The following is a 23,053-nucleotide window of genomic DNA, read 5'->3' on the forward strand; positions in this document are numbered from 1 at the left end:
TAGGCCAGAGAAAATACCTGTGACTGTGGACGTGAATGTTTTTTTGTGCTTAAGAGTATGTGTGTGAGGTGTCAGAGGGAGAAAAAAGGGATAATTACATCATTCTGTGAATTAGAGGAGAAGAGGGGCAGAGTGATTTAGCACCCCCCCTTTGCCAATGGATGCACATGTAATCCTGCAGTAATGAGGCAGCACCAGAATCATACTCCACACACACTTAGTCCGATAATGTATATCAGCAACGCTACAGCTGAAAAAAAGAAAAAAGAAAAAACGGGTGTACTTCCATCCAGCGACGGTGATATCATCTATCAACGCAGAGAGAGCTATCAAAGCCAAAAGTCAATAGTAAGTGCTGAAATTAGCCCACACACAGAAAGAGAGAGTCAGTGAGAACCGGGTGGGCCATTATTTTTGATACAGGAGTCCTGCAATAGATTATTTTTGCGAACTTCCACCAACTAAAAAAGGCTTTCTTTGTCTTGTTCTATTCAGAGAGTTGCAGTTAGGACGTCGGGTCAGCGAGGAGAAAACAGCTGTGGCCTGGTTATTTCTGTTCTTCCTACAGGAAACGCAAGGAAGAAATATATACCTTTAAGGTAATGGCCCAAATCCCATAGTGAGCCCTGAGGACTAAAGACTCAGACTCAATTGATCTCAGGTGCTAAGTGAGAGAGTGTGTGAGGCCACAAGAGCTCATATAAGTATAAATGGGATTGGGACAGCACTTCACGAGATCACATGTTACCTTGGGGACGTTTAATAACAAAGCTCTTGCTGACACTTGCCGGTTTGGGCATTTCAGACAGCTGGCTGATTCCAAATTATTAACCTCTTGTTTTACCAGCTGGACAACAGGTCTGATCCGTGGTCATGTGTCGGGCTGTGTTTACCTTTGTAATTTCCAGATTTTACCTATGGTCTCCGCATTAAACGTCACAATGCTTTGAACTGTGGGTAATTCCCTTTGGTGAAGTCTGCACCGATCCAGACTTACAGAAAGGGCTCGGTAAGTGTGTACTCACACCCTCACGCCCTTTAAAATTCAACATTGGGACATATGTAAGCCCTTACGAATTTCTCAAGAACGCGCACCAAATTCGGTGAGTCTGTGAGTCCGGACTTTGGGACTGGGCCACAGAATCACAATGTAGATGCTTGTACAGCCTCTAGAACAGAAAGGGAACTATTGCCAGATAGTCAGGAAGCCAAAAGGAGCTTGAGTCAGGACCGTTTGGCTAAAAATGCATCTGGATTTATGGATTAGAAATGACTTGAATGCTTGAACGTATGCTAGAAAGGAACTAAAGGGATGATAAGTACTGCAGACTCCACCCTGATGGTTCCTGGACCATTAGAAAAAAATTCCTTGTCATGACTTTTGCAATCAAGAGCTAGCTTCTAGACAGGTGAGGTATGATTACAGTGAGGTTTACCTGGTCGGAAGGTAAAGTTTTGGTAACAGGTAGCAGAAAAGAGGATGCTGTCACCACAACGCATTAGAGAGGTTGCTTGAAAGGCTTTTGCATGTTAAGCACCGTATATTTGATTAAAGATTGATTGAGAAAAGATTGTTTAAACGTTTTGCATTGCTGTCATCTGCCATTCCCTGCAAATTATGGCACCCCAAGATTTTTTTCTCCATTTGCATTACCAACAGTGTGCAAAATGCATGCATTTCATCTTCGATGGCTAAACCTTGACCTTCTTTTTTCCGTGTCTTCTGCATGCTGCGTTTGATTTCGTGACTCCTATTGTCCTTAGGGACATGAGACTGACTTCCGATTAGCGCTGATAGCTGTTACAGATAACCAAGACAAGGGGGAAGCCACAGGAGTGTGGATCCCAGCAGCGTGCCGTAGAGGACTGAATCAATTTGGCGCACTTGCCAGGTCCCCGGCTTATTGAGCACACAGATTGACCCCTCCTAACAGCGGCTGTTACCTCAAAGCCAAACAGTGACCTTTGACACTTGACCATCTGTTGGCTCCTAGGAACAGAAAACAACATTGCAAATAGCCCACGTTCATTTTGGCAGGAAAGCTTTATTTTTGCAGATAAAGGGATCAAAAATAAATCAAATGCAGTAATTACAAAGCAATTGTTTAATGAAATGTTCTGGTTTGCAACAGTTGCATGCTGTCTAGTGTGAGCCGAGTTCATCAGAGAGAGGTGAAATAATTATCACAGGCACCTGTTATGGCAAAGAACAGGTGGAGCTATTGCGTTTGGAATCTCACATCTCAGCGGATATTATCCGATGTGAGTTTTTGTGTGTGTGTGTGTGTGTGTGTGCAAGTGTGCAAGTGTGTATGAGCACATGAAATGTCATCTTTGTGCCAAGATGCTGTGTTTGTGTGTGTGTGTGCGTGTGTGTGTGTGTGTGTGTTTGTGTGTTAGGTGTTGAGTTAAGCCTCTGATTGAGAAACAAGCCACAGTAGCAGCATGCCTAGCTGTTTCCCTCAGCATATGTGTTGAGCAGCATGGGGGCCTCTGAGGGAGGAGAGAGGAGGAAGGAGGAAACCAGGGATAAGCGGCGTCCCTTCTTCTCTGATCCCCCCCCCCCCCCCCCACCTTCTCATTATTTAGGAGGCAACATTGTAGTTTAAAAACACACTCTCTCCCCTCTCTCGTCTCAGTTTTTTTTTTTTTCGTCTTCCATCATCTGCGAGTCAGCACCAGGTCATATCACAACATGACGTGCTCTGCAGTGAGTTTAGCACTAGACACGCCAGCTCCCCGCCACTTCCTTTACACAGACACAGTTTCTTTGAGACACACTGTGCTGCACTGTCAAAACACTGGAGGTAGATAAGGCAGATAGTCGAACGAGGAGCTGTCCTAAATGTTTGTGAGAATCTCACTACTACCCACCCCTTATCTGTTTCTTAAGGAGGGTGGAAACGTAGAAGGAAATAAAGAGTGGAAACAAGAGAATGGAGTCTCAGTCTCAACCATTTAGATTTTAGATTGGTTAATTAGTATTTAAGAGTACTGCTGTCTGCTAGTCTTCATATACAGTAGGTCAAATAAAGGCAAAGAGTGCTGAAGGGTCAGTTAACTACAGAGAGAGGACATAGACAACACCTTTGGGAGGCTAATAGACATAACAAGGTGCTGCATCCTAGTCATTTCCTTCCCATTGCTGCTGAGATCTCTCTTTAGCTATAATGATTAGTAATGAAGGTGCAAAATGAAGTCAGCTGGCTGGGAGATGATCAGCTCCATATGCTAGCTCTGCTGGGGTGCTATTTCATCCACTTTTACCCACTCCAGGAAGTTGACGAATTGATGCCAATTTGACTTGTTTTAAATGAACTCCTGCCTCTGTTTCAGCCATACACCAAAGTCCAGACAGCAATGCCAAATAACTAATGTATACGTTTCCCACTGAACAACCTATTGGAATATAACCTCAAATCCTGCCTGCATTTTATGTTACTGTGTCTACCCCTACAGTATTAGTTCCACATAATCCCTGTTTCAACGCTCTACTTTTGTCTCTTCAGTCCACCATGTTGTTTAATTAGCTTTCTTCCAGTGGAGTTTCAAGCTGCATTGCTGATAAGGACAGATGACTTGTTACACCCTGTAACACCTAGCAGTGCTCTGCTATGCCATAAACTACTCCAACTATTTTAATCACTGTTCCATTATCTTTATTCTGACTATTATTTCCACTGTTCATCACAGCCCCAACCAGCACCGTCAGACTCCACCCACCAAGGGCCGGGGTCTGTCTGAGGTTTCTTCCTAAAGGGAGTTTTTCCTTTTCACTGTTGCACTAAATGCTTGCTCTTGGGATAATTATAAGAATTGTTGGGTCTTTGTTAATTATAGAATGTGGTCTAAACCTACTCCATCTACAAATTTCTTGAGATAACTCATTATGATTTGATACCATAAATAAAATTAAGTTGAATTGAATGATGCATCCTAAAAGCCTCATATAAGCTACAAAAAAAAATAAAACCTAATTTTTAAAGAACGCAATCAGGACTTTTAAAGAGCCTCCTGAGTGTCTACTAGCACAGGTTGAACAACTCTGAGAGTCCTTAAAGAGGTACACGGGTCTATTAATAGCTGTGGACTGGAGCTGTGTGTGAGGCTGGAGTAGGATGAGTAACGTGGCATTTTGGAGCCATTCATCCACAGACGGAGACGTTGTCTTCAAGACAACATGTTGAGGATACACATACAGAGAGGATACACTTTGGATCTTGGTTACAATTTAGTGTTGTGCAACTCCATAGATAAGCTATAAACATACATTTGTTTAGTGCCTTAAAAGGTTTTCATTTGTGAGTGTTGGTTTGGTTTGTGTAATGTGTAATGTGTCGACATGGCCAAAGTTGTCATTGAAAAAGTGATTTAGATCTAAAAAGAACTTTCTGTTTAGAATAAGGTAAAACACATTTACAAGGTTTGTAATTATCTAGTTGACATTTCTGGAATTAACTATAACATTTGGAACAATTTATAGGGAAAATATTCAATGTAAAAATAAATAAACCTATCTTTCCAGACAAGGAGAGAGTTGCTGAAATCTTAATGATTGGAAAAACTGACTTTAAAACGCGCAACATATTTACATTTATTCTTAGAAAAACAAATCTTGATTTGTATGCCTGTAGACACATTCTACATTACTGCAGGTTCAGTTAACCAACTCTCTCTGATTTCCCAACAATCACCAGCAGATTTTACCTGTCCTTTGCATACGTTATAGAAATGATGGGAGCTGTTACTGACACCACACCGACATTAAAGATCAGTCTTGTAATGGGTGTCACAAAGTGTAACAAGGGTGATCTACTTAAGGTTGTGGACACTTCAAATAGATTTCCACTGTACATCTGGCAGATCAAGAGCGTATAAAATGTTCAGTTATGTACTCAGCCAAAAACAATATGGATCTTGTAATACACAAAGTGTTCCTTCATCTTTATTGGCTCCCTTTCCTCTTTCCCCCCTGGCATTAATTCCGCGGCTAAGTTTAACGGGACTGGGATTTAGTTCAACATGTGTTTGACACGGTTGCCATATTTTGAATATCTGATCCAAATAATTTTTTTCCACTGTTAGGAGCCAGAAAACTTTATTCAAATATTTACTTAAAAAAAAAAAAAAAAAATCTTTCCAATCAATCTGCCCTCTGAGGTGAGGCTGAAATAGTGAGTCGATAACATTTGATTTATGGCTTTTCTCAATGTTTGGATCAGTTTTTGTACCAAGTGGTATGCAAATGTCACTTTTCACTTTACAATACTGGAAATGTAGGCATTAAAAAGAAACTACAACATTGTTTGCAATTCAAATGAATGCATTTGTCAGGCTACCTGCAGATCCATTTGCCCTACAGAAGGACTGAGAGGCTTGTCCAACAGACTTCTCCGTCACCAACACACTCTGAGGAAAGCCAAGTCCAGAAGAAAGCCAAGCACACAGACAATAGTTTGCTTGTATCAGGAGACGGAGGCATATCATTAGCACTGGAGATGTTAACGGAAAGGGCCAATCAACACCTGTTTCCACTGTTATCACGCCGTTTTTGTGAGTACCAAATTGTGACATTTAGAGACATGACAAGATATGAGTCAAAACAAAACCTTTACAGCTCTCTGCGGCCAACTCCTGTTGTTTCCTGAAAAGCAACTATTACGTAGCACGTTATTATAGCAAAGCCGGGCCTATATAGAGCAACAATAAGACAGCGACTGCGCTGCTTCCAAGCGAGTCATCTCCCGCAACCAGCCTAGCCATCATTATCTGTTAAAGAGCCTCCGTCCCTATGGATCATCATTACGAGGCGCATTAGAAAATACTTTGATTAAACTCCCCTAATCCAGCACAGACAGCTGCAGTCCATTCACAGCTGCCTAATCTCCCCGCCACTAAATACCACAGAGACAATGGGCAACAAATGACAACTTACGTGAGGGGGGGAGACAGAAATAAAGGAGTGAGAAAACAAAGAGAAAGAGGGAGAGAAAAGGGAGGGGAGAGCTGATTCCTCTTTCAAAGGCGGGCGGTAAACAGTGCTGATGGCAAGCCGTATCATACCAGGAGATGGCTGAAGCTTTCTGTGAAAGGAAAAGGGATACAGAGAAAGACAGAGGGAATGTGAGGTACAGGGTAAAGAGTTTAGTGAGAGGGGTTGGGGAAGGAGGGGGACAGAGCTATGTGAGGGAGAGAAAAAAGGGGAGATAGAAGAAGAGTGACGCGAGACAACGGGAGGCGGGGTGAAAGGAGCTGGAGAAGGATGATGGAGCTGCGTCTCCCCTTGGCTGGCAGATGAAATGTTGCACGTGGAAAGGAGAGATCTCTTTCACCGCGACTACAAACAGGGCAAGGGTGCTGATGGGAGCTGCTGCAATCAAGATGAGAGCAGAGAAACGAGAGTATAGAGAGAAAAATGAAACTACTCCTCAATGGTACAAATCACCGCGGGGAGGTTATCAGGGCCGTCGGCAATCACTATAATGACAACATGGTGCGACATGATAGTTACAGCACTCAAAGAAAATCATTCGCCCAGGCTGGGGAAAAGATAGGCAGGCGGGCAGCTTCATAAATACTGGTCTGGCTGGGAGAGAGAGAGAGAATGTAAGCGTGTGTGTGTGTGTGTGTGTGTGTGTGTGCGTGTGCGTGTGCGTGTGTGTGCGTTTTAGTATTCAAGCTGATGGGTGTGTTGGATGTGTAGCTGTTGAGCAGAGGAGGATAGGCAGGTGACTGTGTTGTGATTGTGTGGGACGGTGTTGATCGGAGAGGAGGCAAGCCTATTATACTACGTAGATTTGCTTGTTTTGATTGTTTATTCAGCTTTCATTTTGTGTTTTTTCATCACCAAAACTCAAGTTATATAACCAAAAACAAAGTACATTGTGTCTTCTGACATTTGTATCACATTTGGGAGCATAAACAAGCAATCCGATGGCTGGTAAAATACTCTAACAAGATGTTTTGGTTGTGCAAAATGCTCCACGTGCAAAGCCATTTCCATGGATACATGGACTATTATTTAATCTTTAATCGGCACATTATTACCCTATATAACAGCACAGTGGCAAATCACATCAATCAACACTTTTTCGTAATTTTGATGCCATAATGGAGACTTGTGTCCCATGTATAAGGTCTGAATGGCTGTCTTGAAGCCTTCAAATAACTATGATTGCCTTAAAATGGCAATACTAGTTCATATATCATGCCTGTGATATGCTCAGTATATTGTATCAAATTAGGTAGTGCCTATGGTACTATCAAAGCATTGTGATGTAGAGAATATGAATAGATATAAATGCCCTTATCTTAGGGCCGTGTGATGGATTAGAGGGCAACAATTTCCCGCTGGTGCCACATTTTCACCATATACCGATGGGATTAAAACTACAACTGAAAAACACTTCCCTAAGTTTTATCAGGCCTCTATATGCAATTTCAGTAGGTCATACATTAATTAAGGAACTAAGATATCACTGGTAGTCACATTACTTCCACCCCATTTAGCTCACTCATGTTATAAGCAGAAGCAACAGTGCATTAGTGCATAATTTGCCCACCATGTGTTCTCCACACTGACCACTAGAACTTTAAGATTTGATAACATTTGTGCTGTGGTCCGTTTAGGCCCTTTGGCAGTCTCCTTTTGCCAGACCCTCCTCCAAAGCCTAGTCCACATAGCCTTCAGGGATGGGCGTGAAACATACTCTGGTATAATGGCATTTCTTCAAACCAATCAGAATTGTCATGGGCGGTGCTAAACTCGGCACAGAGCCGCTGCAAAATACAGTCATCCGGCGGAATTTCCCGCAGCACCAGAGTAATCCAGGAAGTCTAACATCAAGGATATAAGCGTGCCCTTTGGTAACCCTTTAAACTCAACGGCCTAAAAAGGTTAAGTGACGATGACCTTCTACTTTTCTGATAACACCATTTATGCGTGCAATGCCATTCAGCAGCCGACAGAGTGGAGTGGAAGCTTTGACCGGATCTTTTTCTGGTTACAAGAATGTTTCAAACCTACTTATCTTATTATCAGACATCGGTTGGGCAGTATGTACAGTGACATGAAAATTAAGCCATTATAAACATGAACATATCTTGTGTATCCCATGACTAAATCTGTATAGAATACAGATTTAGTCATGGCTAGGTACGCCGAAGTGAACATAATGGACAAATTCAATATGGAATCATCACCTGGACTCATCTGGTCAGTCTATTTCCTTGTAAGAGCAAATATGATTAACATTATGTACACTCTGTGTGTGTGTGTGTGTGTGTGTGTGTGTGTGTCACGCAGGGTAATTTTCCCGGAGCCATGCTGAGGTGCTTCTGGATGAATCATACATGGACATGCTCACAGCCATGCTGGAGAATAATGAGACCCAATGAAGTGAAGAATATGAACACACCTCGTCTACAACAAAACCTCTTTCTCAAGCGCTCTGCCTCCCTTTTCCATTCACTGCCCCCCTCCCCTATCCTTATATTTATCAACCTCCCCTCTCTTCTTCTTCTGATCTCCCTGCAAAGATGTGCCGTACAGCGGCGAGGCACCTATGTGCTGTGTGAGCATGCATGTATTATTACAAATCTAACCTGCACGATGGCGGGGAGCGGTGGCGCAATGGATACGACGATCACGGTTGTTATGCAGAAGGATGATTGTGCTTGGAAACAGAAGAGGTCCAGGTTAATACGGCTCAGCTCCACGTCAGAGAGGCTGATGGCAGGGGTCAAAGGTCGACTGATGAGAATGCACAAAGCTAGCGCCGAGCTTCTCTCTGTGCTTGTGTGTGTGGGCAGCGCGGAGGTCAGGGAGAGTGAGTCATCGCAACCACACAGGCCTACACACACACACACACACACAAGCTTGTAAGACACACACAAACACAATTCACTCACACATTGATAAGACACACAGAAGGCTAGTTTGTCCTTTGATGAAAGCACATCCGTGTGCGCTAGGCCTTTGCCTTCAAGGATTTATTTACAGAAAATCAATTATAAAGTGTTCTTAGCCCACAGGAATCAACAACAGTATTATCATGTCTTACTGAAGCATCTCATTCTAGACTCATCAGATCGGCATTGTGCTACTTAGAGAAGTTGCCCTTTTTACTGGATGCCAGTTGAACTGAAAATGTTGATGATTTTTATTCTAAGATTATTTTTGGGGGGATTTGTTTCCCTTTATTTTTAGCGTAACAGTGGAAAGACGGCAAAGGCGGGAGAGAGATGGGGGAGGACACTCAGCAAAGGTCTGCAGGTCCGAGTCGAACCCGGGTTGCCACAAAGGACTCAGCCTACATGGGGCGCACTCTCTCACTGGGTGAGCTAGAGGTCGCCCCGAGAGGATTTCTTTTGATTAAACCTGTTAAGTTTTTTACCTTAAGGTACTGTACATAAAAATAATTCAAATGAAAAGATCTGAGAGCCAACAATACTCATAACCCGTAGACATGCTGTAGCTTTGTTTTAACGGGTTAAGAAGTGTAAAAAAGGTTGTGAATCGCTGAGTTAGACCAAGAAAGGAAAATTTTCCATCTTGCAGTGCTTATGCATAAAGATTGCTAAAATACTGAAAAAATAATAAGTCTTAGGCACATCTAAAAGGGCAAGATATTCTGGTCTTTAGTAAGAGTTCAGCTCCAAAAATACTGGTTCCTACAGTTCCCATAATGCTTATCAATAGTGTATTTTTAATACACTTTCCCTGCCTGGCAAATTTCAACATCTGCTGTGTAAACGTCATGGTAATCGCCAAACTCAGTCAAACCCTGATGGCATCATTATGACATCATGAGGGTTATTTTTTCAGACCTGACACAGCTCTCCTCCTGAGGCACAGCAGATTGTATACAACACAACGACCAAGAGCTTTTATACAAGCAACGGCACCTGAAAGATTTGGGATAAACTCACAAGTAAAGAAACTATAAGGCCTATTTTTTCATGCAGTTCACATAAAAAAAAATTAACGACTTCTTGACCTTGAGCGCCTCAAGTGTGTCTGGGATGTAATGCTCAAAGTCAATCCATGGAATCAAGACAACAGCACATAGCTATGTTTCCATATGGGGGTCGGTCACTGTGTAGGGAACAGACCTGCTCATCCAATGGAACCCCTGGTCACTTGTCCTCTCTGAGGTCCCGTAATCATGAAAATGATGGCTATCACTACAGCAGCCTACGCCTGGACGTTGGGACTCTGCCGTGCTGAGACAGTATCAGTCAGAGCCCATTTACATAATAACAGCGCATCATTCAAAAAAGGTCCTTTTGTTTGCAGCATAACAGGAAACTGTCAAGATTTCACCCTCGGCTGGGGTCTCAGCACGCCGCGCCGGTAAACAGCAAAGGAGGGGTCTAACTGTGGTCGACGGTAGCACAGTAAAGAACAAGGAGGAAACGAAGAGGGAAATAGCGATGAAAAGATACAAGTGGACTGATTAGAAACACTGGAAATATTGAAAAAGGGAGGAATCAAAAGCAAAACGGCTCAGAAAAGGAGTGTTTGGGTAGAGTCAAGTGATTGAAAGGAGACCCGAGTCACACAAACTTCCAGGTTGAGTCACCCCAGACTCAAGAGCCCAATTTTATCAGATGATATTTCCCGCCCTAAAATTAAACTACATTGAGACACCAATGCAAGTCTGGGGCAGAAAGGGATGAACTAATTTAACATTGGAAAATTGTCCCTCTCCCACTCAAAGTAATCATTTTTACTTCCCACAAAGCTGTTTACTTGAAGAGTTTGAAAATGCATGTTGCAAATTATACCTGATCCTTTAAATCGACTCTGCGAGTGCAGGGGTGTGGAATTACAAATAAATGTATTTGATGAAGCAGATAGTTATGGTTTGACACCTTCAGACAGACAAAGTCAGGGTTAGGGTAAATTTGATAGGGCAGGGTGCAAGTTACTATGTCGGGGACTACGTTACTGAACACAATTTCAAATGATTATAGATAAAAAGTTATATTGTTGCGTTAACGTATGCATAAATAAAACTGAACAGTGCTCATCTCAATTTATACCCATACTGTCCACTGGAAAATACACACAAATTATGCTTATTTTCCCATCAATTTGTCTTTTTTTTTTACAGGATAATCATTTCAACAACTCTCAATCACATCTTTGTCATAACTTCATCTCCAAGTTTACTGATGCTGCATTCATGCCACCCGGGAACATCAGGGACCGCCCCCGTGATTACGTTGTTTTTCCGACACTGTTCTTCTTTTTGGTTACACTGGCGTTTGGCGTAACAACTTGTTGCATTACTGCCACCAACTGTTGGGTGTAGCCTAGAGCATCAGGCTAAATCGACAACACATTGTGGACGTTGGCAAAATGTATTACATGCATGCATTAATTTTCAATGTTTTATAACACATCTGAACGACTGTCGGCTGTGTTTCTTTCTGTCGGTTGTCAACAACGTGTCACCAACAATCTCTGTTAGCAAAATCTAGCCCCAGTTTCCCACCTCTAATTCCCACATGAGCTGACGTGAATGATGAGGTTTTCACTGGGGAAAATGTTTTTCTGATGCCCATAAACGGACGGTGACAACCCTATTCTGCAGCTTTCTACCGTATCACAGTCTTCATCACTGGGTGGAGTTTGCCCAGTTGTCATGGAGATGGGGAAATGCAAGCACAGCAGCTTTTACGGTTTCATCGGCAGCACTTCTCGTCCGTGTTAGCTTAAGAGTAAAGCCCAATAGTGCATTATTTACCTAGTATTGAAATTGACCAAACAGTGACATGTGAAGGTGGATTCATTGCTCCACTAACCAATTAATCATGAAGACATCAAACTTCACTATTAAAAAGCCACTTAACACTTAACCCCCTGTTCATTCCAAATTCAAGAGATTTGATATACCTTAGGGCTCCTTTAGTTTGAACGGGCAGGAAGCCAGAGCTCACAGACACACACTTATGCTCCTAAGCCATGACAAGCATACACACACACGCTCAACTTATTTTCTTCACACCTCACTCTGTGTGTGACAGGAAATCACCAGCAGCCACTCGACCCAGGAGTGATTTCTCCTCATCTTCGCCGCTCCTTGCGGGCCTCTCAGCATCCACTCCTTCCTAAGACCTGCTCCTCCACGTCTTTTCCACCCTCATCGCCTCTCACATCATTTGACATCAAAGCGGCCGCGACGAGTCTCGCTGTTTACCCTCCCTGGCAGGGGCTCATTACAAAAACATCAAAATAAGCCGTGCAGAGAGGCAGGGCGAATTAATGATCTCCCTGTGCCACCGGTGTCCTGCACGCCCTCCGAAACCGTGCCAGGCCATTTGATGCAGAGCAAATACACCCTGATACACATGCATATGGAGGAAAACGTGTAGTTAGATGAAAACGCATTAATGCGTAGCCGTACAGTCGCACACACACACCCACGCATGCTCTAGTGCCAAGGCCCGTGGCTGCTAACGACCATTCAATTAGTGGAAATTAGGGAAGCATTGGGAGGTCCACGCTGTGACCATTAGTTGTTGGAGAGAAGCACAACAAGTGTGGGCCAGGATTAATACCTCAAGAGCAAGATGTAGAACCTCGCAGGTCACCATCCAGAAGGCTTTAGGTTGGGACATTAACGAGTGTGGAGGACGGCATCAGACAGCAATATATCTTACGCAGTCTGTTTTTATATTTAGGGGATCCGTTGCACGTTGTATAAAGGTTTATTAGCAACGTTTTGTGGGTGCAGTCAGTTGTTTCAATAGCGAATTCGCCACGAACGGTCATTAGACGAGTAGTTTGAAGCAAGTCCTCATTAGATCAAGTGATTCCATACAAATTGCATCTCCACAAAAGCAAACCCTGATTGTGAAATCAAAGTGCTTTGGCAATGCATTGTGACACAACACATACATCAGCGTGTGCAGGTCGCTCTGCAACACATGGCTTTCTCCATGCATGTAATGGCAGGTTTTTATTTGGAAATTAATTCTTAATCTAATCTATACAGCCCTATTAATAACTATTATAAAGCACACCCCAGTCATGAATTAATCAGGGATTGGCAATTAGTGTAAAATTTAAATTTATGTTGTAAACCCACATAGAGTGTCTGGCACTAGACGGAGGTGCCAAGCCATCGCTGTACTAATTAGTTTGCAATTATGTTTAATAAGTTCTGTGGAAGCCAATCATCTTACAGTCGGGAGGCTGGGCTCTCCTGATACACGCGCTGTGGATCCAACATGGAGGAGGCCGTGACGAACATCAGTTTCATACTTTTTTTACTTTCCTTTCTCTCCAACTTTTGCTTAACAATGCATTCTTGATTGTGAGAAACTACCTCCAACACACTCTCTTGAACACATCATGCTGGGAGCTTCCCAGTGCAGACAAACATCACCGTTTCCCCCTCGGAGCCGAGTACACCCATCATTGTTTGCCGTTCCCCTATGCGCACAACTTATTTTATAATCAAGTGTAATTTACCTATTTAAAAACAATCAATCAATTTTCCATGAATTTATAGGACTCAGCTGCAGGTTATTTGTTGGTATGGATAGAATGAGTTATCCTGAGTGAGGGTGGTGGGAAATCTTTTCACTAACTAATTCTTTTAGGCAGTCCAGTGGTCGTGAACGAGTTCAGGAACGGTATATTAAACTCACTTCACCCTGAAGTCAAACTGCAGACACTAATATGAAAGTTAGATTAAAATCTGCCGACAAAGTGATTCAAGAGCTCAAACCAGACTGTTGAGTTTCTCCATTACTTATTATTTAAGTGTGTATTATAAGAGTTTTTTTTATTGTTGGGAACATGGCATTTGAACTCAATCTAAAGCTGCATTCTGGTCTGTTGTTTCTTCCTAATTTGGGGTTCAAACTGGGCTGTAAGCTTCTTCTGCAGTGGGAGTCTGCCTTAAAATTGCAGTTCTGAAGAAGCCCTGTATTCATGCAATTGCCAGTTCTTGACTTGTAATACAGTTCACATCGACATCAAAGTAATAAGACAGTGAAGGAGCGAATAACTGTGGAAGCATCCTGTAAGCCAACACACAAATGTAATAGACTTGTGACCAGAATATGTTCAATCCTCACACTCACACACGTAACACTGCTTTTGGATGTGGTTTCATTTGTTAGCTACAATCATGCAACTCACTCACACAAAGCTAATTGAGCTAACAGCTAATTTAAGCTTAATTTCTATCTGGTGTGACTTGTCTAGCGATGGGGTCCATTACCTTGGAGTGATTTGTGGAACGGCAGGGTTTCCCATTCTTCCCATTCTGCACACATGGCGTGATTGTAGCAGAACACCAAAACCTGCAATGACACATTTTCTGGTGTTGAGCTCCGTTCTAGCTGAAAATATGTCCACATGTTGTAATTATGCTGGTTTAACATGGTTTCTGTTTGATTTCCACACAAAGTCAAACAGCTAAAACTACTAAATCAGAAGATCAGTCACAAACATGAGCTGTCACGCCTTGTGTTCCCAAAACAGGAACAATACAACACACACAGGATATGTGAACTCGAGCACTATCTGTGTTTAACAATGCTAATGAGCTAACTGTCATCAGCTGTGACACAAAGAAAGAGCCAGGGAAAAAGCAAGTAGGATCCATTTTTATTTCAAAGAATAAGGACTGCAACTGGTTCTAGAGGAAGGAGCTTGGGTCATAAGTTAAAACATCATTCAGGGCCACCTGGCGATGTCTGGCTACCGAAATGAGAGTGTGTAACACTATCACTGCTAGGGACAGAGATCCATTCAGAAGTACACTTTCAGAAGTGCTCGGTACAGTGACGGATTCATTTTTTAGTTTTTTTTTTGCACAGTTCATGTCTTCAAAGACGCTGTCCTGTGTCCTAATAACGTAAATGAATACAAATTAATACAAAAATGTGATGTCTGTCACATTTTATAAAGTAGAAAGCCTTAGGTTTAATAGAAACATCAGATGTATGACCCACTATGTATCCATGTTGACAATGTGACATGACGTGACATGACGTGACATCAGACTCAGAGAGAGGAGCGTGTAGCGGGCGCAGCAGCAGAGTGCCGGTGTCTGGGCCCGCCCTGTGGGGACAGAGATTTAGTGGATTTATTTATCTGTTGCTCCATTATTATCTGTGTTATGAACTTTATTTATTTATACATCTTTTTTTTTTTAACTAAATTGAGCTTGAGGTTTAAAAAAAAATAAAAAAAGTGGTGGATTCAAAGTGACTCCTGAATAAATCTGAGAGGTACGCGTATCTACCGAAATGGACGCCTTTCAGTTGTGAGGTGTTAGCGGTTTAACTAATACTGTAAATGTTAGACTAAAGATCAGGGAGGACGAAGCAATACACTCTTCAACCCTACAGATATAGAAAAAATAATTACGAAATCAACACAATGCCCAGTATGAATGCCCAATCCCTGGCTCTGGATCTGCCAGGCTAAGTGGTAGAGTGTGGATTCAGAGTTGAAAGCATTTTGAGAAACTCCGGGGTCTGATTTTGAAAACAGGAGGAGGAACCTAAGACATATAAACGAAAACTCATTGGCTTCTCCTTCAAAAGTATACCTAATAGGATTTGGCAAAAAGCAGGTGTTTTTGGAATAGCATTGAAGGCAACTGCTTCAGAGAGCGACATATTAGTAGTTAAAACTCAAACAGCTCACTACAAAGATCTCCTCCTGAGCTCATGGCAACACATCGGGTCTAACGGCAGGCTTCAGCTGGGACTCTTGGCTCAGTCTCTTGACTCCAACGAGCTCCGAAACTGTGTGTGCGCCAGTGTGTGTGTGAGCTAACAGGCGCTGCGGTGCCATTTGGACCGCTGCCTGACACCCTCCGTGTTAATAAGAGTAATCAGTGCCCCCATGCCTGCTACCAGCCTACATAGCACAGCAGAGAAATGGCACAGGCCTGCATCGCCACCTGAGTGTGTTTACCCAAAACACACGTCGCCTCCGCCGCTTCACACACACATATACACACACACCTCATAGAAGTTAATGAGGGGGAAATGCAGTCAATACAGTACAATTGATCAGCATTGTCCGGCGACAGCAGGCCATCGATTGGGTTCCCCTTCGCCAGTAATGCCTCATTAGCCGCGTCTTCAACACACATGAGCAAATACACAATCAGGTGTAATGCACTGGCGCCGCAAACAAATCATGGCGTTTAATTTTCAAAGCGATTGCTCGGCTTTGGTTCATTTTGCAGAGGATGCCTCGTGTACATTTGGCAGTGGAGGAATGTGTCGCCGCAGCTACATTCCATATGTTTTCATTAATATCAATTTTGCGATATCAACATTGGGGCTGTGTGTGGAATTGTGTTTTGCCTGTTGAGGTAGTGGGAGTCAGCGAAAAGTCATCAACTGCGGTTTAATTTTAAAACTGAACTGCAGTATGTACTTTTAATTTATACGTGTCACAAAAATGTACTCTTCAACTTCAGTCTGAAAAACTACAATGTGAGTGCTTTTATCCTCAAACTGCGCCTGTATTTCTTTCATTTGTTCTTCTCTATCATTCCACTTTGCATGATTCTTGCCAAAGTGAGGGATGGAATTGATTTATTAGATATGTTGAACTGAAAAGCAACACACTCTAGAGGCATGGATGTGGTCCAAAATCCATTAATTATAATGTTTATAGTGGCTAAGCTTTAAGAACCACACAATCATTTTGCATCTTTGGCATTTAGCGCATTGTTTATCCTCTCACTGCTGGGGAAGAGACCTGTCAAATGTTTATTTTAGCAACAATTAGGTGTTTGTTTAGCTATATTAGAGGGGGCTTCCCTGCTTCCGGCTGGTAACATTGAGACCTTCCACCACAGAGGCCCACATGCTTACCTTTGTCTGGGTCTGATAGTTTTCTGTCCTCTGGAGGGATTCGCACGAGATTTCAGGCACTGTAATGTGATACATGGTTTGTGGTTTAGGCTGCATGTGTGTACGTGTGTGTTTGTATGGTGGTCAGGAGGTAAATCTGTGTGTGTGTGTGTGCATATGTCCATTAACGTATTTACGGGAGGGTTTGAATGTGTACAGACGTGAAGTGGTAACTGTGTGTGAGAGACTCGTTCCAGTGACTAAACACTGTGCCCATAGAGGTGTCTCCAAAGGTGCACTGCTGATCCCTGAGCAGACCATGGCTTCCTGAGGCCTGCATGGATGAAAAATATCCCAAATGCAGGAGCACACACATAAACTCGCAAACACAAATCTGTGGAAAGCCCACTTGTCTGCCTGGAAAACCTTGGAGTCCTAGAGGGCTGAATTCCCTCAGAAAACACACTATTGCTCTCACAGTGTGGGCAGTGTGTTACGTATGCTTAGAATCTACTGAGGAAGCCTTGGGCGTGCGATTCTTGCACTTTATTGCGAATACCCTCCGGAGGCAATACCCCGTCTGTTCTGACGTCCCACTTGAACTGTAGAATGAAGAAGCAAGAAGTAGAAGAAAAGCAGTAAAGTCTGTCTTTGCTGTTTGCCTTTCATCTCCAAGCCCGTAAGTTCCCAGGGTTTAGAGCTGCCATACAAAAAAGAAAAAAAAGAAAAGGCAGACGTGTCAGCATGCAACATGTGCTCGCCCATTAAGGTCAGGAGTTGGGCCTGTCAAGCTTTTCAGTTGTCCTCGGCACTTGGCGTGACGACTGAACACATCTTTATAGCTATTATGGGAGGAGGGCGAGGTCGGAGAAGTGTTTAGTCGCGTGTCAATCAGCAAAAGTGTGAGTGTGTGAAGCAGTGTATGGGCAGATCAATCAAAAAAGTCTGATTAAGAGGAAGAGGGCGGGTTCCTATTTCCCTCCAAACCAAAGGCAATCCCGCTACATGTAGATTGGGTGTCATTCAACCGTGGGCCGCCACTGACTTGTGTACATAGACAAACACATTAAGCACCGGTGCCGATTGCCCTTAATGACAGCAATAGAGCCAGTCCGATGACAGACAACAGAATAGCACTTTGACCAAGGTTGACAGAGACAGAAATAAGGAAAGTGATTTCTTTTTTTTTCTCCCCCAAAGGTGCTCATTTGCCGAGGTGAAACGGTTGCGACACCACAAGCAGGGGGCAATTTCCCTTCCATCAAGTGTGTGGTTAATTTTCGTTGTCCCCTCTTTACTCGTCTCGCAGGGCAGCTGGTTCGTGAAGGCTACAATTGCTGTTAACATCTCACTTGATTGTACAATTTCTGGACTGGAGGCCTTTTCTCTGCCACTGCTAGTAATCCTTAAACATACGAAGGTTTGATTCTTTGTATTGTCAAAACTTGTCCAGTAACGCTTATTTGCACAGGTGATGCACATATTTTGTTGTCTCTAATACTGAATACACCAAAACGGAAATCTTTTCTATCACATGTATTACACAAGAACATTACTTAGAGTTGAGCGGCATCCAAATTTTGATATTGTCAAACCTCCTTTCTAATGTACCGCGGTTTACGGTATTACCGTGACTAATTAAAAATGATGAGTAAGGCTCAGACGGCGTCACCAAACTGTTGGTGTGTGCCTCCACCGTTCAGAAACAGAATACCAAACACTAATACTGAAACACTTCTCCCTTCTCGTTAGGGAGGAACCCCAAACTGTAGAAGTCCTGTTCTTCTTCCAGACCAGGCCACTCGATGCCCCCCCCCCCCCCGCTCCGCCACACCTTCACGTGAGAAGAACCACACATAAGCATTTTTAGCCATTAAATAAATTATATATTCTTTTTTCCTAGTCTCCTATATAAGTGCCCTGCATCTTTTTAATGACACGTTAAAAACTGATACGGCTGCTATTTTTAACACCCTGCGTTATACCGTGTTACCGCCCAACCCTAGCATTAATGTATTTATGTCCGACCGTTAGCCAGGAACAACTAGTCTAAATTAAGGCATTCTATGTTCACTTTTTAAATGCAAGTCAACACAGAACACATCATTCAGTTTCCCCCCCCCCCCATACTCCAACAAAAAAGCTCATCATGTGCATACATCTGCATTCATGCAACCTAGAAACTGCCTCTCACAAGTGCTCACCAGCAGCAGGGGGTCCAAATCAAGCTGATGTTCCACTTTGATTTTTTACCAAGGGAGGCTTGCTCAGATTTGACTCTGCAAAGTCAGAGTGAAGCGGCTAGTTGGAGGGAAGTGGGAGACAAGGCGGTGTGTTATTATGTAGGGAAGAGTGTGGGTGTGTGTGGGTGTGTGTGTGTGTGGCACTAATCTCTCCCTCTGTGTATCTATTTTTCAGTCTTTCAATCTCTCTTCAAATTCAACACACAGTACAACCCTGCAGGGGGAAGAAAACAAGTCAAAGCAACACTGTTGTCTAGTTATGCAAAATCAACAGAGTATAGTATTTGTAAACCCGGGCTAGTTGTTCAAACAAAGCCTGATTATATATCTAGGCTCCACGTTCTCCACTGTCCTCTTTTTCACATTTTTCCAGGTGAGAAGATTATGTGGCTGGGTTGTGTCATTTTGCTCAAATTGCACACACCTGACAGTGCGTATGCATGTGTGTGTGTTTGTATGATCCGTACATTACTTTATATTTGCACTTCTGCCAGTGTTGTGTGAGAGCGCGTGGGCTTCTGTGGGTGGGTCTGCCACTAACGGGAGCATTGGCGGTGAAAGGTTGGCCTTCGGTGGCGGTGGACCTCTAATTTGTTCCGCCACGGCAGAAGTCGGCTAATGCTGCACACCTGCTATCCCTGTACCGTCATTAGCTGGTGCAGAACCGCAAAAAGGTCAAACATAAACAGAGAGATCACAAGCTAGAGAGAGAAACACAGGCAGAATGAGAAAGAAGAAAAGAGAGTGTGAGTGTGTGAGTGTGTGTAGGTCTGCACGCGCATGGGAGAGATAGCAGGAAAGATGAACGCTAATGTGTGGATGATGAGTGGGCATGGGCCATACAAGCATGGAGCGATGCATGATGGGAACACTTTACACACCGGGGCGCCTGCCTCTGATCTTGGCAAACAAGCCCCAACACGGAGGCACGATCGCTACACACCTGTACACAAGTACACACCGGCAAACTGCTCCCAAACTAACTGAGTCCATGTATCGCCGAGCGAGATCTGCAACAGGTCCTGTAGTCAGCTGTGCAGATGTGAGATCATGTATTTTTATTAGTTCAAACACAAAGTGAAAAAGCAGCAATGAATGCAGTGTAAATAAGAAAAAAAAAAAAAAAACATCCTATCCATCATCATCATCCATATTGAATGCGTTTCAAGACCCGGATCGCTTATCCGAAAATGAGATTCAAGAGAGGTGATTAAGGAAAGGCTTGGACTATATTTCCCAAGTTTCCCTGCTACTTTTCTTGCTCCAAAGACTCTTGAGGGGCCACAACTTTCAGAAAGACAGATGTGAAATGTGAAATTGCATTGCGTTACAGAGGCTAAACAGGGAGTGACGTCATGACTTCAGCTCTCCATACATGAGCTTTACTTAAACGTTTTTTAACATTAATATGAGTTCCCCCAGCCTGCCTATGGCCCCCCAGTGGCTAGAAATTGTGATAGGTGTAAACCAAGCCCTGGGTATCCTGCTCTTTGAGAAAATGAAAGCTCAGAGGGGCCGATCTGGAATATTGCTCCTTATGAGGTCACAAGGGGCAAGGTTACCTCCCCTTTCTCTGGTTTTCCCGCCCAGAGAATCTGGACGATTCATGAGAGAGAGACATCATGGCTTTCAAACAAGCAAAGTGGCAGTTGGTCAAGGCCACACCCACAGATCCACCTTTCCCCCCTCTCTGTCCTTCTATAAAGCTACAGACTCAGAAATGGCACATACTAAGGAAAGCTCATTGTGGGACTGTCTCTAGTGCTGGAATTCTGCACCAAGGCTGAATTTTGGGAAAGGGAATTCAGATACAGTATTAGGGGACCACTAAGTTCTATATAAAAGAGACTTCAGATACAGTATTAGGGGACCACTAAGTTCTATATAAAAGAGACTTCAGATACAGTATTAGGGGACCACTAAGGTCTATATAAAAGAGACTTCAGATCCAGTATTAGGGGACCACTAAGGTCTATATAAAAGAGACTTCAGATACAGTATTAGGGGACCACTAAGGTCTATATAAAGAGACTTCAGATACAGTATTAGGGGACCACTAAGGTCTATATAAAAGCATCCAATGAGCACCATGTCATGGGACCTTTAAGACAAGAATCAGAAAAAGAGAAGCGCCAGTATCAAACTAACCCCAACTTAAAAACAAGCCAGTCCATTAGTATTTGTGGTAGGGAGGGACAAATCTCCCTGACACACACACACACACACACACACACACACACACACACACACACAAGAAGGAGAATAGACGCTGTGTCCCCATACCTGGCTGCGAAGAAGTATCACTGTGGTATTTAGGAGTCTTCAACTAGACAAATATGACAGAGACAGGGACAATTAGTTTGGCTGTTTAAGCTACATTAACTCTCTCAGCTATCACACCCAAGTGCCAACGCACAAGTCCTCCCAAAGGAAAGCAGCACCGCGATCGCCGGTATTGACTGTGGAAGAACTACAGGAAGAGAAATATCGGGGGAGGGTTGTTTGTTGTATGGTGTAATTGGGAATAAATTTCAATTATCTGCTGTGTCACTTTCCTACGTGAGCTTCTTGCATGTCTTTGCATGTTTGCAGTTGTGAATCTGCCTATGTACAGCTAAATCAATCCAAGGCTTTAGATGCATGAGTGGCTAAAACAGTGACTGTAGCCAAAACGGAAAGATATGTCCGAAGGTTGACCTCTGCTCTCCTGGTGGAAATGAACGAGAGCAGAATGATGATGCGGTGCCGCCCGACAGCTCGGGGTGAGGGCAACGCTCATCTGACTCCCTGGTGTCTCCTGTTCACTTCACAGAACAGTGGAGAAGCTGTTTTCCATGGTTTGGTCCTGTTAAGGAATGTCTTTTGTGCAAGTGCAAAAATGCAGTATTTCACCACTATTGCAATTAGTTAACTACCTTTGGTCTTAAACGCCACATCTGGTGGAGCCAATCTCCCATTTAAAGTAACCCCTCTGCCACCACCTCATCCTCCCTGCTGGCACACATGAAGAGACGACGGGCCGAACTTATTATAGTGTTTATTGTAGTGGAATTTTAACAAAAGGATAATTTACCTGCATGTGAACTAAATTCAAGGATTGAAAGTGTGAGACTGAGTAGATGTATGCAACAGTTGTGTTCACTTCCATGTTTTATTTGCTCAATATGCACCCCTGTACAAATGGAAAAATAGTTGAGTCCGTTGGCCTGTGTTGACCTTGTTCCGAGCTGGTAGTTGGCCACTTATCATCAACATGGGGGGTGAGGGCGGAAAAAAAAGGGACTCATGCCAAGCCCTCCAAAAAGTTACCAACTCGTGTGGCACTCTAAACAACAAAACAATGATTGCTCTCTTGTGCGTACTGCCGGCAGTACTACGAGGCAGCGGTGCGAAGACTCTTGTGGAAAATTCAAAACAAGTGGGTGTTTGACAAGTAGCGACAAACGCATTAACGCCAAGGTGGGAGAAACGGTAGCTCAGTGGCAGAGTGGTGGTCAGTATGTTTGAGCTTGTTCTTTCTATTTTGATCAATCGCTTATAATACTGGTTGTTTGTGGAAAAACTCACGAAAAATCGTGGTGAAATGTGTTCATCTGACAACTTTAAAACCTGTTATTTGCAAATAATACTAACTACCTCATAATTATGCTGTCAGCAACACCATAATTGTATTCCTTCATCCACAATAACAGACATTTGGTGACAACAGTTTGGTAAGTTCCGTTGATGGAGCGGCTGTCAACACGGGTGGGGTGGGGGGGGCACAGTATTTGTTTATTTATTTGGTTGAGGCTTCGTCGGCCACAGTGATTGGTCGTCGTCACAGTGCGGTGATTAGGACCAGCTTTCAGCAGCAGCCAGAAAGCAGACAGTGGGTAGGACTTCATGTACTTTCCCGGCCCACCTGCTTCTCGTCAGAGTTGTCAGATTTATCTATCATATAATCAAGAATATAAAAAATGTCTCTC

The 23,053-nt window shown here is 43.3% G+C and overlaps 1 long non-coding RNA gene across 2 annotated transcripts in view; it reads right to left on the bottom strand.

Annotated features, from left to right (window-relative positions):
• Positions 1-23,053, bottom strand: part of LOC117939323 — an 84,461-nt gene that overhangs the window by 461 nt on the left and 60,947 nt on the right. For both annotated transcript variants that reach the window (XR_004655555.1, XR_004655554.1), the window contains exon 3: positions 14,241-14,322. This is a non-coding gene — a long non-coding RNA (uncharacterized LOC117939323). The remainder of the gene's footprint in view (positions 1-14,240; positions 14,323-23,053) is intronic.

Source organism: Etheostoma cragini, chromosome 24 (genome assembly GCF_013103735.1).
Source record: "Etheostoma cragini isolate CJK2018 chromosome 24, CSU_Ecrag_1.0, whole genome shotgun sequence".
NCBI lineage: Eukaryota > Metazoa > Chordata > Actinopteri > Perciformes > Percidae > Etheostoma > Etheostoma cragini.